Source organism: Rutilus rutilus, assembly GCF_951802725.1.
Source record: "Rutilus rutilus genome assembly, chromosome: 6".
NCBI classification, from domain to species: domain Eukaryota; kingdom Metazoa; phylum Chordata; class Actinopteri; order Cypriniformes; family Leuciscidae; genus Rutilus; species Rutilus rutilus.
The window spans coordinates 39,204,770-39,213,761 of NC_140214.1; positions in this window are offsets into that span (position 1 = coordinate 39,204,770).

Sequence of the window (8,992 nt, forward strand, 5' to 3'; positions counted from 1 at the left end):
CGTTGGGCGTTTATCTGTATAGGCTAAGTGTTTCAGCCGCCCTTTTCAAACTGGCGCAATAAAATGCAACAGAATTTGATTAGTTAAACATGTGAAGAGGATTATCCGTCTGGCATGGCCGCTCGCTCTAACGTTAACCTAGATAAATGTTTGCTATTATGAAGCGCATATCCGAGTGTTTGTGCAGAGTGTGGAGCGCGCACTATGACATGGATGGAGGCGCCGGTGCCATCACTCGCATTTTCCTATCAACAGTGGAAACAACTTAAAATACTCCATTTCTGGTCATACAGAATATAATAATACATCAGTCGCAACTACTTTTATTTGTGTAAACTCACAACAACAAGAAAACGGTGTGCCTTTGTAAAATAAAATAAAACGAACAGGGCGCGCTTTCATGATCTCTGTGAATTGGAGCGCGCCTCAAAAATGAACTGACAAACAGTGTATAGACAAGCCTCACAGACATGAGAAATATAACTATAAAGTTACTAAAAAAAATGTCCACCAACGAAAAAAAATCCAATCGAAAGCAAATACGGTAGCTACCATCTGATTATGTAATCCTGTCCGTATGAAAGGCGCATCTAGGCTACATTACAGCGGAGATGTGGAGATATGTATGCAGGCAGCCTACACTGATTTAGAAAAGACTAGTTCATTAATAAACAATTAAAATGAATCGTTATTTTAAAACGACATAAGATCTCGTTATTAGACATAATTGAGGTGAAAAAATAATATGTATGTGGCAGCAACTTTTTATACTATACTATACTATACTTTTTATACCTACTTACTTTTTATAGCTATATTAAATCCTAAATTTTTTTGTTGGGTCAGACAATGATTACCAAATTTCTCTCTCATATTGCTCCTCACAACCACTGAAAACGGTCAAAAAAATCGAACCAAAAGTCAAATTAATATGGACGGAAGTTAAAAGTGGTGGGTACAGAATTACTCATGACGAAAGTCCCCCCGAAATCGACGCCTATGGACAAATTCCTTTAATGTTACAAAAGAATATAATGTCAATTCATGCAGTCATTGAATGTATTTATTCATTGACTATAAATTATCACCAGTTTAACTAAAACAGAAAAATTTGTATGTCGCACATCAAATAAGACTCAGAAATATTACACGTTCAAAAATGTCATGTTTACACGACGAAAACGTTCGTCTAGAAACACCTAACAAAAAATACACGGCCATAAATGTTGCGTTAAGGCGATGCAAACGATCGTGTCTTTAAATAACATGACAAAAAACTTCGCGTTTAGACGTACAAAACGTTCGCGTTTACACGGACCAAAAAGACGCGTACAAACTGTGCGTGTTAATGCGTCCAAATTTCACGCGTTGCATATAATAGGTATTGTCCCCAACGGCGTTCCATAGTGACGACTGCAGCCTGTAGCGCGATGACGTTGATTAATCAAATATGTAGTTGATGTTCGACGCATGCGCGGAATTGGATACTTTTAACACGCATGTATTAATCTTTTATTTAATGTAATTTAAACTGTAATGCCGAGTTAAGGATAGAAAAATAGATACTTAAATAGATATTTCATTAGATAAATTATATTAATTATTATTAATTATTAAATGCAGGAAGGTTTCTTCAAGCATCTCGGAGACGTTTCCAGTTTTTTCTGTTTCTTCATGTTATCAGACTCAATGATGCGAGATCAAATCATACCGGCTGTTGTCAGATTCCTTGTGCATACACATATCTCACTGGATTATTACAATTAATGGCAAAAAGAATGTTTGGAAATTAAACTGATAAACTGATATTTCCTACTGACACACTACAGCAAAAGAAATAACCGACTTAAAACCTTTTTTTTTTTGTTAATGTAAACATAAATGTATATATTCAATGCTATATATATATATAGCATTGAATGCTCTACAAATAATTCTTATAAGTTAATAACAAAAGATAGCATATAAATTACATGAAAAATAGCACTCCAAAGAGCAATCTCCATCTCTATCTCGGCAGACATTTTCCTTCTAAATATTTTAAAATTGAGTGTATAGCCTAAAGTTAAACTTATGATCTCCAATGTTGTTTTGAGTGTTGTAGACAATGGTGTGAAAAACTATAATGAATAAACATTTATTTGACTTGACTGAGGTGTTATTAGTCATGTGAACTTGTCTTTTCTTTCAATTTAATGTAATTTTTATTGTTGAAAATGTTTAGCTATATTAGAATGATATAAATGGCATTAGGCCTATACGTCTATGGGAAATTGTATAAAAACAGACAAAAAGAAGAGAGAAGTTTAATTTAAACTTTAAAATTAAAATTTAATTTAAACTCATTGAACTCTGCCAGAGTGATGGATATCATAATAACTAGTAATAACTTCTTCATATCTTTGTACCATCAATAACTTTACATTTTGACCTTCTCAAATAAATTAAGCCTATTGTTTTATTCCTGATATGCAGGATTCAAAATGAACTAGGTTGGTAGATTTTTTTTTTTTCAATTACGAGGCAGCCAGATTTTTACCACCAATTGCATGGTACACTGTTAATTTTGGATTACATTACAAACATCATATCCAGTAAAAATAATAGGCTTTTTAAAGTAAGATTTGTTCTTAGAGTTTTTAAGGGATCATGTGTTGTCTTGTAGACACAATCCAATGCAAATAATGGATTTTTTCTTTTTCTTCCTGCTGAGCAGAGTTATAAATGGAAGGTCTTATCGAATTTCACATTCAATTTTAAAAAGCAGCCAAAACGTAATGAAAGTGGGCTACCTAAACAAAACCTGCATGGGCCCGAAGGTACAAAAGCTGCCCTGGGCCCGAACGGGCTGGCCCACAATGGGCCACCATGGGCTTAATGTGGGCAGCCCGCTAGTGTGGTCACAGTTAGCCCGCGGTGAGCCCAAAGCTGTGGGCCTCACCTGGGCAAGCCCACACTGGGCCTGTTTAGGTTTGGTGTGGGCTGGCCCTAGCCCACTCTGCCCACAAAAAGCCAGCATGGGCCCCGCAGGGGCATGTTTGCAGGGACATATCTCTTGCAAGGCCGCAGCTTCCTTTTTGTGAACATTGTATTTGACTGTTTGAGGCTTGTCCCTTTTTCTCTGTGTATGGGTTTTTATTATAATTTATAATAAACTCATTTTTGTAATTTTGTATAAATACCTGTTTCTCCATGCTTTTCTGTCTTTAGTGGGGAACCTGTGCGCGGATAATATTATCTGGGTGAAATTCCCAGGGTGGCGTAGTCTAAACTAAAACATATAATATATATAGTGTCCTTTGTCCCTGTGGTTGCCACAAGTCCATTGGATGTATACACATATTCCAACATGTTTCGAAATTGTAACATGCTTATTTGCGAAAATATGCTTATAATTCATCTCCCACTTCGTTTTGAGTCTGCATCGGACCTCACTATGTTTTGAGGGTTGATTTTAAGGCAAGAATAGCACTCCCTGCTCCCTAAAGTTTTGGGACACCCTATACCCCCTACACAAGAATGCGCAAAAACAAGGGCTAGGACAAAAATCTAGGGGAAGGGGAGGTATTGGGACAGGCCCATAATATCCTATATATAAATAACAGACGCAGACGTCACGTTATAAGACAGATGCAAGTGTCACGTTCATTGAGACGAGTGCATGTTGCAAAGTCATATTAAAGAACCGATTGCAACCGCTGGCACACTGCACTTGAGCCGTGTTGAGTAGAGTGTTAAATACGTGTTAGCGAAAAAAAACAATTAATAACTTCACTGCTACACGTGAATGACGCGTAACGTCTGACACTACACTTCACTGCCACGCGTGATTTGCGTGACGTCTGCGCCTTAAATTTAATGGAATAAATAGCAAAAATAAATAAAAATTAAGACATTGAGTGAGACGTTCATTGAGACGAGTGAGTGCTGCAAAGTCATATTAAAGAGCCGATCGGAACGGCATACTTGCTAGCTCTAGTAACCCAGCGTCAGCGCCTCTGTTACCAACTGCATGGTTTTCACGAATCGGTGGGTGAGGCTAAACAGGCAGTGATGTAGAAGCAGGCGTTGATCTGTTTAGCTACACTAGTACATAATAAAGTGGCACATTCCACGACCTGTTGTTTTGGCAGATTGTCTTCAATATAAGCTGTTTTTAGACTAACGAGAAAGTTTTGATGCTGAAACTTACAGGATGTGTTTATAGTACAACAATCTTTTAAATGTCAAAAGATCAAGGGAATTTAGATTCCTCAGTTCATGACCCCTTTAAGTGTGCGATATAATTAAATTAATAGTACATTTCAGTATTTCGTTCATGTACCCCCTCCATCACTTTGCGTACCCCAGGTTGAGAACCACTGTAAATATTTTGACTAACCCTAACAACACCCAATCACAGCGAACATTAAAATCTGTGGTTGCAAACATTAAAATCTAAGAGCTGAGAATTGTCATGTATTGTTCACTAATTACAATAATTAGTTCACGTCTTACAATAATTCAAATGATCACAGAATTTCAGGGATAAAACTTTGGATATAAACACTGATGAATAATTGATTCAAACTGATTAAAAAAAAAAAATCTAATTCATATTTTAATAGACTGCAGCTAATTGTTAAAACCTCTAGTAAATGAACATGTTATTTTGTTTAGTTGTCTATTCAGAATTAGGATTTCTATTTTAAATAAAAAAGTTGTGATTCTCAATTCCAGAATTGTGCAGCTCTTCATTTAAATGTTCTGTTATCTTATGTCTTAAAATCTGTGGTTTTGTGGCTCTGCATGACCATGATTAGATGAAATCACACAGACAAGCTCGGCCCTCTTGAAGATACATGTTGAGAGCGCCATCAGACACAACAACGATTGCTACGTTTTTGACAGTCTTGTCCCTTTCACCCTGTGGTTCACTCATCCAGATGTGGCCTGTTTGTGCTCTACTGACAAAGGACCTCTATTCTATCAAAATTGTGGGTGAATTGCTGCATTGGAACTGTGTTTAATATGTATATATATACAGTGGGTACGGAAAGTATTCAGACCCCCTTAAATTTTTCACTCTTTGTTATATTGCAGCCATTTGCTAAAACCATTTAAGTTCATTTTTTTTTCCTCATTATTGTACACACAGCACTCCACATTGACAGAAAAACACAGAATTGTTGACATTTGTGCACATTTATTAAAAAAGAAAAACTGAAATATCACATGGTACTAAGTATTCAGACCCTTTGCTGTGACACTCATATATTTAACTCAGGTGCTGTCCATTTCTTCTGATCATCCTTGAGATGGTTCTACACCTTCATTTGAGTCCAGCTGTGTTTGATTATACTGATTGGACTTGATTAGGAAAGCCACACATCTGTCTATATAAGACCTTACAGCTCACAGTGCATGTCAGAGCAAATGAGAATCATGAGGTCAAAGGAACTGCCTGAAGAGCTCAGAGACAGAATTGTGGCAAGGCACAGATCTGGCCAAGGTTACAAAAAAATGTCTGCTGCACTTAAGGTTCCTAAGAGCACAGTGGCCTCCATAATCCTTAAATGGAAGACGTTTGGGACGACCAGAACCCTTCCTAGAGCTGGCTGTCCGGCCAAACTGAGCTATCGGGGAAGAAGAGCCTTGGTGAGAGAGGTAAAGAAGAACCCAAAGATCACTGTGGCTGAGCTCCAGAGATGCAGTCGGGAGATGGGAGAAAGTTGTAGTAAGTCAACCATCACTGCAGCCATCCACCAGTCGGGGCTTTATGGCAGAGTGGCCCGACGGAAGCCTCTCCTCATGGAGGACTCCAAGATGGTGATAAATAAGATTCTCTGGTCTGATGAGACCAAGATAGAACTTTTTGGCCTTAATTCTAAGCGGTATGTGTGGAGAAAACCAGGCACTGCTCATCACCTGTCCAATACAGTCTCAACAGTGAAGCATGGTGGTGGCAGCATCATGCTGTGGGGGTGTTTTTCAGCTGCAGGGACAGGACGACTGGTTGCAATCGAGGGAAAGATGAATGCGGCCAAGTACAGGGATATCCTGGACGAAAACCTTCTCCAGAGTGCTCTGGACCTCAGACTGGGCCGAAGGTTCACCTTCCAACAAGACAATGACCCTAAGCACACAGCTAAAATAATGAAGGAGTGGCTTCACAACAACTCCGTGACTGTTCTTGAATGGCCCAGCCAGAGCCCTGACTTAAACCCAATTGAGCATCTCTGGAGAGACCTGAAAATGGCTGTCCACCAACGTTTACCATCCAACCTGACAGAACTGGAGAGGATCTGCAAGGAGGAATGGCAGAGGATACCCAAATCCAGGTGTGAAAAACTTGTTGCATCTTTCCCAAAAAGACTCATGGCTGTATTAGATCAAAAGGGTGCTTCTACTAAATACTGAGCAAAGGGTCTGAATACTTAGGACCATGTGATTTTCAGTGTTTCTTTTTTAATAAATGTGCAAAAATGTCAACAATTCTGTGTTTTTCTGTCAATATGGGGTGCTGTGTGTACAATAATGAGGAAAAAAAATGTACTTAAATGATTTTAGCAAATGGCTGCAATATAACAAAGAGTAAAAAATTTAAGGGGGTCTGAATACTTTCCGTACCCACTGTATATATATATATATATATATATATATATATATATATACATACATACATACAAAGTGCATGGAATGCTCACATAAAATGTCTTACAGGTGTTTACAAAAACTTAATTGGATAAACAGATGTATTTCAGTCAGCAAGGCAGAGGTAGCTGGCTAGCTTGTTTGGCTAATGTAATGTTAACCTAAACCTTACCTTCAACAAATTTGATTTAGACCTCTATCCAGTTGCTGTTCCCTTTCATCTCATGAGTTTCGACATCCTTCCTTGGCCCACATCTAATCTTGTAAATCGTGGTAGCAACAGGTCTAACACAGGGCTTGTGTTCTTGCAGTCTTTGTCTTCATGTTCTACTTATATACTACCACCCGTGACACTTACTAATTGAACCAAAAGTTAAACAATCTTCCGGTCACTCACTGAGATAGATGTTTAATACACATAAGTAAATATTTTATTACAGACGTTCCTCACATTTTTTAAAAATTCTTTATTAAAATGTCTTTATTTCTCCAATTCTTTATTACATTCTACAATAGTATATTGTATAGTAGTATATAAGTCGTTACATACACACTCGTGAGTCTCTTCCTACAGTTTCTCTGAACCCTGAACTTTAAGTGTTTTATCTTAACTTATGAACTTACATTTTTTTAAATATCCACTCAGAGACTCTATATTTATAAGATATCTAATGAAAAACAGTGGATGGTATTCATACTTTGAGATTTTTTTTTGGATACTATCTTGGCCTACTTGGTTGGCTGAAGGCTGAGGATTTCCTAGTAGAGAATCTCAGCACACCATGCCACCCAAGAAGGACCAAAGCAGCAACCAAAGTAATGGAGAGGAGTTGGTGTCGCTTTCACAGATAAGGGATCTAATGAGTCAACAAAGGGATCTGTACATGCAACTTCTACAGAAGCAAGAAAGCAACTTTAAGACTGTTGTGGAATTAATTGGGGTGGTGTGGCGCAATGGATAAGACACATGCCTTTGGTGTGAGAGACCCGGGTTCAAATCCACTGTGAGACACCAATGTGTCCCTGAGCAAGACACTTAACCCCTAGTTGCTCCAGAGGCGTGCGACCTCTGACATATTAAGCAATTGTAAGTCGCTTTGAATAAAAGCGTCAGCTAAATGAATAAATGTAAATGTAAATTGTGAACAATGTGAACACTCGGATTGACAAATTGATCAAGGAGACACAGGAGCTGAGAAGCAGCTTGCAATTCTCCCAGAAGGACATTGATGATCTAATAAAGAAAAATGATAAAACTGAGTCGGAAAGAACAATTGCTTGGGCTGAAATCAAAATAATGCAGGGGAAATTGGCAGAGATGACTGAGAAAGCGGATTACTTGGAGGGTCAAACAAGAAGGAATAACCTTGTTGTGGATGGCATTCCTGAGGCCCAGAATGAAAGCTGGAAGGAGACTGAGGACAAAGTCAAGTATGTGATAAATGAGAAACTTCACTGAAGTTCACTGAAACTTCACGTGAATGAGGACTACGCTGAAGCCGTCAGGCAAAAGCGTAAGGAACTCATTCCAGCCATGAAAGCTGCCAGAGAACGAGGTGACATAGCCTACATCCGACATGACAAGCTTATTGTCCATCCCCCTGCCCGAAAGCATAAGGATAAGAAAAGGCACCAACAGCCAGGAGTTGGAGCCAAGAGCTGGAGTGAGAGACTAGTTCTCTGGTTTCCTTAACTTGAGCTCATATAGACTGAACTGATTTTAAAGAAAAATAATAATTATGGATAGTAAGCCTATTGATGATAAGCATCTCCTTTCTGTTTCAAAGGGTCTTGTTATGGCTCATTTGAATGTCTGCAGCATCAGAAATAAGGTATTTGAACTGAATTATCTGATTACAGAAAATACCATTCATATCTTGGCAGTATCGGAGACTCATCTGGATGCTACTGTTCTTGACACAGAGATTTCCATTGATGGCTATAATATTTTTAGAAAGGACAGGAATAAACATGGGGGTGGCATAGCTTTATATATCAGAGATAACTTTCCGGCAACACTGTGCTCTGAGTTTATCTCAGATGGTTTAGAATCATTATGGGTTAAAGTGCATCTTCCTCACTTAAAGCCGGTGCTAATCGGTTGCTGCTATAGACCTCCTGGGACTGATGTGCAATACCTGAATGATTTATGTGTGTTAATTGACAGAGTTACAGATGTGAATGGTGATATTTTTTTACTTGGGGATATGAACATTGACTGGTTTGCGAATCAGTGTCCAATAAAACAAAAGATAGTTTCATTGATCGCTGCTTGTAATCTGTCTCAGATGATCTCTCAACCAACCAGAGTCTTTACTAACAGTGCTGGACATATTTCTGCCACTTGCATAGACCATAT